This window comes from Charadrius vociferus, unplaced genomic scaffold, assembly GCF_000708025.1.
Source record: "Charadrius vociferus isolate BGI_N301 unplaced genomic scaffold, ASM70802v2 scaffold1, whole genome shotgun sequence".
NCBI classification, from domain to species: Eukaryota; Metazoa; Chordata; class Aves; order Charadriiformes; family Charadriidae; genus Charadrius; species Charadrius vociferus.
In genome coordinates this window covers 2,448,915-2,457,581 of record NW_009647680.1, presented here as the reverse complement: position 1 = coordinate 2,457,581, position 8,667 = coordinate 2,448,915, and positions in this window count along the sequence as shown.

Sequence of the window (8,667 nt, the reverse complement as noted above, 5' to 3'; positions counted from 1 at the left end):
GCCTGCATAAGAGGAAGCTAACAGATAAAGTGCAATAGAGCTTTATTTTTTTCCCAGTATGTGTTTACTCTACATCACAGAAAATCCATTTGTCAAATATTAATTGAATTCTCCAACATTTGGCATATTTGCATAACTATTATGAAATGGAGCATTATCTCCCTTGGTATTATACCCATTTCCCTTAGATGGTGTCTCTTTTATCCATTAATCATGTTTCCTGTGTCCTCCCACAGAAGCTTAATTGCTCACACCCTGCAGAACCCACTCACAAAGAAAGAAATTAGCTCTATGTAAATCTAAGGTTATTACCTTGCTTCTATAAATGTAAAACAATTAAATTATCCTTTAAAAAGGACAGTGATAAAATTCCAGATGAGCATTGATCACCCAAGGAAGCAGATTGAGGCAATTTTATTGGGCCAGTGGGAAAAAAATGTTTTTTCCTTTACCAAGGACGTTACTGGGGTATATGATACTGCTGTCCATGTCTTTCTCCATTACCGCTACTGTCCCCTTCATTGACTTCAGTATTACTTTAATATCTGAAACAAAGGGCCAGATTCAATAAACATCTCCGATTTTAGGGCTGATGTAGGCTCATACTGCTGGGTACATCCCCTAGGCATTACTGGAACCTTGAAGTACACTCTAAGGATGTGAGCACACCAATAGCGAACCACTTAAAGTCAAAGGTGCAGCACTAGCTTGTAGGAAATACTGAGTGAAGGAATACATCTTAAATTCTGCCTCTCAGACCTGCAGGAATATGCTTTTCAGAAAATTTATCTTTAGCCTCGAACCTCTACTAAATAAAGGAACCCACAATTAAAAAAATAAAACAACTGGGCAAATTTTTTTTCCCCCCCAACAGGAGCAGGCGGTAGGAACTGCATTGCCTTAACAGCAGTTTGGTGTCACAGCACTTGTGGAGGAAGTGGGAAAGATTCAATGTTTTTTCGTACAAGTCAGAGTCAGCTCCCACAGAGATGTTCTAACCACCAGGCATAGCTCTTTCTAGGAGGATGGGATCATCTGCCTCTTCCTGTGAAGCCATGCAACTGTGCAAAATGTAATTCACTGGTATTTTGGCCATAGAGAGAGTGAGCAGATGACTCTAATCAGGCTGTGCAGACAAAAACATGGAAAACGGGAGACCTGGTCTCCAATTCCCTCTTCTCTCCAATCACAAAAGAAAATAGTAGCATGTTTTGTGCAGAACCCTGTGCAATTGTTGTATTGCATGTACTTTATGAGTACACTAGATGTTGACTTATATAAAAGATATATAATTCCTTAATCTTGTTCAGGTTTAGACTGTGAGCCATTCAGTTCTGTCAACATTAGAAGAGCTTGAGCATGTAAATAAAGATCAGCAAATCTAGAAGCTTGGGGATCTTTAGGATTAAAAACTCCTAAATTCTTCTAGACTTTAGTATGTTAGCAAGGCTTTTCAGGGTCAAGATTCTGGGACTTAGTTCCATTCATCAGATCGAGCCCAAAGAGGCTAAGCCAAGATCACACACACAAAAATCTATGGTCTTGCAGAAAAACGAAGCTCAGACTCCAGTTTACCAACCTAGCATTTAAGTCATTAATCATCTTCCCTTCCACATTTTCTTTTCTCAGACTTCACTCTAAATTTACCTCTTTCCAGTTGCTAAAGACCCTTTGTTCTTTCATCCCTCCTTGGTTTCTATAATATTTAGCAAAACTGTGACAGAAAATGTCTCCATGTCTGTAGAGAGATTGGTTTCCGTTAAAAAGAGTAAAGTGGGAGCAATAAGAACCAGTATATCACTGCTCCATGTTCACTGCTTTCCTCTAAACACAAGTTTGTTCACTCTGCAGCTTTTTCCACGTTCCTCCTCTTGGTGTAAATTCATTCTCCTTGTAAATTTTTCTTCACCATCCATTCCTTTTTTAAGGTTCTTTTTGAAGCATATTTCCTCCATAAAGCCTTTTAATGTCTTCATCTATACAATGATTTTCTTTCTACTAAAGAAAACATCAAAGCTAATTTGTGGTAGAAGTGTAATCTGGTATATCACAGGTCTGTCTGATCATATAGTCTGTTTGATTTAGACTGTGAAGTTCTTGATCAAACCAGGATCCACTCTTTTACACTGTGAATATTTTGTTGGTATTTCATAAAAAATATTAAGATATTGTATCAGATATCCAAGGTTAATGACACGTACTTTCCTGGGAGGAGACCTGCATTCTGTATCTTACCCTGTATGTCACCCACTATAGAAGTTGTCAGAGAGGAGCCAGCAGTAAGGAAAGGGAGTATCTAGCATATATTTTTAGTTGCTTTGTGTATAAATGACTATTAAGACAGACATCAAAAGGGATTCTGATTGAATCAGTGATTAAGTTGGCAGGACCTGACCATTAACTTGTTCTTTATGATTTTATTCAGAACCTTTAACCTTTTCTTTGGAGATTTGTAGACTTAAAGCCTTAAGCTGTTCTTCAAGATGTTTTTATATTAATTTTATTGTTTATAGCACAGCATTTGGGTGCACATCTGAGGGAAGCTGAAGCTTGTGAAAACTCCAACATCTCCTGTATACATTGTAATAAACATAAGCAATCAAAAGGAGGAGGCAAACAATACAAAACAAGCCAATTTAGGTTGGAGAAAAAGTAATCATTTTAAAATTAGAAAAAAAATAGTTTTCTCCTAGTTTCACCTGTACTGCATGCTGAAAATGTGGTGCTTACTACTAATGTAGGACTAAACTAAAAAGGCATTTTTAATCACATAAGGAGGTCTTTTTCTATAAGGTAAAATTTTAAGCCATTTAAGAGATCTTCCTGGAGTAGAATCCATTATTTAAAGGAAATACCAGAAAATTCAGCAGCATTCTATTTTCTGCTTGAAACTATCTGCAATAAAGCAGGTAATGTTCAGTATAGTTTCTGAATTTGAATAAAAGTAGATATTACAAGAAGAAACAAAGGAAGGTTAGCCAAACAAGATATGGCACAGTAGTTGAGAAAAGCTGGCAGAGACCAGCTGTCAAATTACTGGACTGAGCATAATTGGCCTATTTGTGCGCATAGTTACTATGCATATTATAACAATTGGAGAAAACTCTATGTATGGTTCCAATATATTTTAGAAGGCTGAACACAGATTACAAGAATGTTAGTAAATGAATGCACACACACCAAGTTGGGCTTGTAGAATTCTGGATACGCTGGCATCACCAAGTAGTTAGGCACACCGGTTCTGAGGACGTGCAGCAGTGTAGCTGCACAAGGCTCCTTTTTGTCTGTAAAAACCTAAATCCAGCTCACTTCTGTTGGCTTCAAGCTTTGGGAGAGAGTTTGAGAGCCCATTTTAAAATGACCCTACGCAGCACTATGGTTCATCCATGAATAATAAGCTCCTTAAGCACTTGATGCTGCTGTTACCATCCCAAGGCTGGTTGCTTTCCAGAGACCCAAACCATTACGCTGGGCTAAGGATACTGGGTGAAGTCCCAGGGACGTTGGTGACAGAGAACAGGCATTGCTTAAGGTTGCTGTTGGTTCCTCAATAAGAGCTTCTGGACTAGTATCGTAAGAAAGCATGCTTTTTTTTTTTTTCCCTGTAAGGCAACTCCATTTATTTCTAAAACCAGATCTGAATTTACAGCCATTTCTTTGTCTTTCCATGACAATAATTTTAGGATGTACATTGTATTACATTTAATTACATGTAATTATCCTTTTACCAGCTACTTAGGTTTTTATGCTTCATATTTTGCTCCTCCTTTTTTTTTTTCTTCAAACTGTAGCATCTTTTTATGACTAGAAGCTGCAAGTTGGGAATTTATACCGGCACAGCTCTGGATACAGTTGCTTTGGTACTGGAAAGCATAGCTTTGCAGCCATCTATTACATGTGATAGAGTATAATAACGAAAGCTATTCTTCCACATCTGTCAAGAAAATTTATCTCCAAATCAGTCTCAGGCAGAGACTATTATAGGCTGTGCTTGCACGGGCTGACCACAGTAGATTATTCAGTCTCAAAAATAAAGATTAGCCCTTTTTCTTTGTTAGAAAACTTCATCTATGTTTGCAAAGCTTATATGTAAAAAACGCTCTTAATGCAAACTATTTGACAAAAGCACTTTGCAGTTTTCAGAAACTGGAGGATTACAAACCTTTATAAAACTACATCCTGTTACTTCCTGGCAGTCATGATAATTAGACGTCCAGTGTCAGGTGCTGAAAGAAATAAAACAGCATGGGAGAGGTAATCACAGATCAAGCCAAAATGAACCACAGGGAAACATTTAAGACCATATGATAATGTGGTATGTGACATTGAGGAATACTGAATGCAGAGAAAGGCCAGTTCAAACTGAGAGAAGTTCTTATTTCAGTCAGATACTTCAGTAATCAGCAAGGAGGAGACAAGAAACAGGAACCTGCTTTGCTGTCTAATGAGGTGTTAGAGGACTCGGGGTGGGGGGTTTAGTGTCTGAATGTGGCACTTTCTTTAAAGCTCTTCCTTCAGAGGTTTTCAAGGAGAATACTTAATTCTTGCAGGGTGCCAAGTCCTGCAGAAGGGTGAGCTGTCAGGTGGTTGTACTGTTCCATTACTGGATCTCGGAAAAACCTATAAAACCAGTGCTTCCCTGCTGAAGATGCAGAAAAGGCTGCAAGGTCATCCTTTCCCTGTGAGAGTGAGAGAAAAAAGCGGTCAGTTAAGAATTTCTAATGAAGAAAGGAGCAAGTGCTCCTGTGTGGCAGTAAGAGGTATGGGTTGCATATGCTGGTCTACTCGACCTGCCTGCAAGGCAGGGAGTCTGTTCTCTCAGGACAGACGAAGGCAACTCCAGTCTCACTAATCTTACATCCAGACTTCACAGTCCCGCAGAGCACACCAAGGCAACGTGCCTGTGCCAGGATCTCTTGCACTGGCTCATCTGCTGATGGAATAAACATCCTCTGCTATAGGGAAGTACGGACAGCCCCAATCTCAGAAGCCATTTTCTGGGACAGTAGAAAGCCCATGCTGTGGTCTGAGCTCCTGACCGCATACTGCAGGCCACCTCAGCAATGGATTTCACAGTCATATAAACCCTCTTCAGACAAATGATATAAAAATGATTTTATGATCAGTGGACAAGGGAAGATCAACAGATGTCATCTACCTGGACTTGTGCAAAGCATTTGACACCGTCCCACATGATATCCTGGTCTCTAAATTGAAGAGACATGGATTCAACAAATGGACCACTCAGTGGATAAAGAACTGGCTGGACGGTCACACTCAAAGAGTTGCAGTCAACGGCTCGATGTCCAAGTGGAGAAAAGTGACAAGTGGTGTTCCTCAGGGGTCGGTACTGGGACCTGTACTATTCAGTATTTTTGTTGCAGACATGGACAGTGGGGTCGAGTGCACCCTCAGCAAGTTTGCCAACGATACCAAGCTGTGTGGTGAGGTAGACGCGCTGGAGGGGAGGGATGCCATCCAGAGGGACCTGGACAGGCTGGAGAGGTGGGCCCAAGCCAACCTCATGCAGTTCAACAAGGCCAAGTGCAAGGTCCTACATCTGGGTCGGGGCAATCCCAAGCACAAATACAGGCTCGGCAGGGAATGGCTGGAGAGCAGCCCTGAGGAGAAGGACCTGGGTGTGCTGATTGACCAGAAGCTCAGCATGAGCCAGCAATGCGCAATCGCAGCCCAGAAGGCCAACCGTATCCTGGGCTGCATCAAAAGAAGCGTGGCCAGCAGGTCAAGGGAGGTGATTCTGCCCCTCTACTCCACTCTCGTGAGACCCCACCTGGAGTACTGTGTCCAGCTCTGGAGTCCCCAACATAGGGAAGACATGGACCTGCTGGAGCGTGTCCAGAGGAGAGCCACGAGGATGATCCGAGGGCTGGAGCACCTCTCCTATGAGGAGAGGCTGAGAGAGTTGGGGCTGTTCAGCCTGGAGAAGAGAAGGCTCTGGGGAGATCTCATTGCGGCCTTCCAGTACCTTCCAGCATTCTGTTCCTGAAAATAAATTCAGATTTCCCCCCAACTGTCCTGGGAATTTGTAGATAACTCCTCCAAGTATCATTCTTTTACCCCAGGAGAAACATGACCGGTAACTGAAGCACAGGGGAGCCATTATCTCCAGTTTTATATATGCCTGGCTAGATGCACCGATACTGCTGTATCACTAGTCACCTTTTATAAAAGGAGCACCATCTACTTCACAAGGGCAAAGAATTAATACAGGACTGTAATACTGCCATTCTAACAGGTGTAGTAAAAAGTAGAACACATTACATTATTAAAATGACTGTTTGCTACATCCCTGTTTTTCAGTGTATGTATGTAAATTAAGTGGTAGCAGAAATAATTGTGCAATATATTGACTACAAAACACCCTTGAAACAAAATTCTTACCCAGCACATGTAGGTTTCATGCTATCCCTTTTTTCCAATAGTATAATTGAGGAGCATATACTTGACCTCTTTCACATTTTATAAGTAGAGGATTCTAAAATCTATAATCTCAATTACTCTCTTAATAGACTGTCTTCAATTTTTTTTTTTTTCACCTGTTGACCTGTGGGATAAAGCTATTTAGAAGAGATGTTATTGTGGAGAGCACTGCCATAATGAAAATGCTGAAGGACAAAAAAATCCATTAAGGAGACTGGGAAACACATTTGGAAGCACACTGCTCACATTTAATTTATTCAGTATGCATACTGTGAAGCATCTGGGTGTCTTTAATGTACAATCAGGTATTAACTTGGTATCAGCTATTACAGTCAGCAGTTTACAGCGAGTTGCAAGCACTTGACAGAAAGCAAATTATCTCCCTAGCGGATCCCATAGCACAGAAGTCTGAATAAGAAGGTGTTTAGCAGCAAAATGCAGAAGGCAGGGAAGAAATCACGTTCGGCTGCTATGTTACCTCTTCTTCCCGTGCTCATGCCTTTTGTTTTGCAGTCCTGTATTTGTTTAGTGTATTCCCCGTGTGAGCATGCATCCAAATGCACCAAACCGCTAAGTTTTACCAAGTAATCTCAGCCCTTCTGGTTTCAGCCCTGTAAGGCACAATATGGTACTTAGCTCCTAGTGCAAAATTGGGGGGTTTACTTTTTCTAGAAGAAACTGCCACAAACTGCCACAGAAAGTAGCTATATTTTGCAGTCATGTCTCAGTGTGAGACAACCAATTGTCTCCTTTGTGCCTGATCGGTTATAAGTCATGAACGTTTCCATTTTTGCAGCAGCAGCAGCAGCTCAGGCCCTGGAAACACTCAATGCAGAGAAACAGTCCAGGACAGCCTCTCTTGCTTCATCCACACGTGCAGCAGAACTGTTTCTCTCAACATGAATAACAAGTTTTTGCTCAGTTTTGCAGTCCTCATAAATCAAGGCTATCAGATGACTCCCCTTTCAAATCCCAACTGCTGCAAGTCTCACGCATCTGATAAATAGTCCCTTTTAGAAAGAAAACAAAAACATGAGGATGAAAGCAAAGAATCAAACGGGTATTATCAGACTTACAAGGAGCAGACATCAGTTAAAAAAGAGGTTTATAAAAGAACGATCAGCACTGGTTACGAGGTTGAGGCAGCAGCACAGATCCGCTCTCTGTAGCAGCGACCTGGCCAGCCGCGTGCAAGCCCAGGAGACAGGCAGCGCAGCACCACCAGTGTCCAGGGGCACTGTCAGAGCCCACATTTACTCCTGCCGCTCATACAGCGCGTCCAAAGTGTGAAATGTGTTCACCTGATTCGTGTCGATATGGACTAATGCTAGGGCCGCATGGTGAAATGTGACTTTCTGTCTTACATACCTTTGTATAACCGCAGGCCTAAGAGAAATGGAGTGGTTAATGTATATAGTTTTAGCTTTTTGTAAAAGACATACTTGTGTGTTAGTTTGGACCGGTTTTGCTGTTAACCGTATGGTGTCAAGCCATAAAAATCTGGAGTCACCCTAAGGGTGAGCCGAGGAAGGCCATGCGCATATGTGGAATCTGGGGTAATCCTGAAAGCAGCCAGGAAGACCACCAGATGGGAGCCAAGAAGACCCCGAGGGCATGCGCAGAGAGAGATAAGCCTACTCCTGGAATTTATTCGCATAGACCCGCCTTTTAAAGAATGTGTATTAGCAGAAAGGATATAAACCAGAAACAGGAACTGTACGGTGTGCATCTTGGTAGAGCAGAGTCTCCCGGCGCACCCAGCGCTGTTTGCTTGCATTTATTAATTTAATAAATTGTAAACTTAAATTGCAACCCGATTTGGGATTAAGTCATTTATCACAAAAGGGAGCGTTGAACAAGGCAGTTACACGGAGGTAAAATTCGCTTTAGCACTTGGAAACTCTGATTGTGGCCTACCGTTGTAGCGCTGTGAGAAAATCATGGTAATAAACCCCTTCAGATACGTACCGAGATCGCCTGATTAAGCGGGCAAAACATTAACCCGTTTAAGCCAGTCCTCGGGAAGGGCCTGACTGAGAACGGACACCCTGAGGTTGCGGGAGCCAAACGCCTCCCCGGCCCTCAGCGCCCATTTTGCGTTCGCCGCCTTCGGCCTCAGCGGCCAGTCACAGCGTTCCGCGGTTCCCATTGGTCGCCGGCAGGCGGGGGCGGGGCAGGGCGGCCGGTCGGCGCATGCGCCTCTGCCGTGAGGCCGGCGCGGTCGGG